A 487-nucleotide genomic window follows, 5' to 3' on the forward strand; every position below is an offset into this window, starting at 1 on the left:
GGCCGGCCCTAAAGTTTTTTTCTGATTATGAAAGCAAAACATGGTCACTGTGAACTTTTTAAAAATCCAAAAATTTACAAGGATGAAAACAAAAATCATACATAATCTCATCACCTAGAGATGACCATTTCAAGTAATGGTTATATTTCCTTCAATGAAACTGCTTCTGTAAGTCCAGGAGAGAAGCTCTGAAGGTCTAATCTAAGGTTAAAAAAAAAAAAAAAAAGTAAGGAATGGAACAGAACAGATAGATTTGACAGACAACACTATGTTGAAATAGAACTGGGTCACTGAACATGAAGGAGACAAAAGTAACCCTACAGGCACGGAGTTAACAAGTTCAACGCATTGGGAGAAAAGCCACATCAGGAGGAAAACATTCCGTGGGAAAGAACACAACTTTTGTTTTGGACACTGTCTTAATCAGTTTGGGCTGCTCTAACAAATTGCCATCGACTGGGTGGCTTAAATAACAACACTTATTTCT

This window comes from Galeopterus variegatus, unplaced genomic scaffold (genome assembly GCF_000696425.1).
Source record: "Galeopterus variegatus unplaced genomic scaffold, G_variegatus-3.0.2 Scaffold771, whole genome shotgun sequence".
Lineage (NCBI taxonomy): Eukaryota > Metazoa > Chordata > Mammalia > Dermoptera > Cynocephalidae > Galeopterus > Galeopterus variegatus.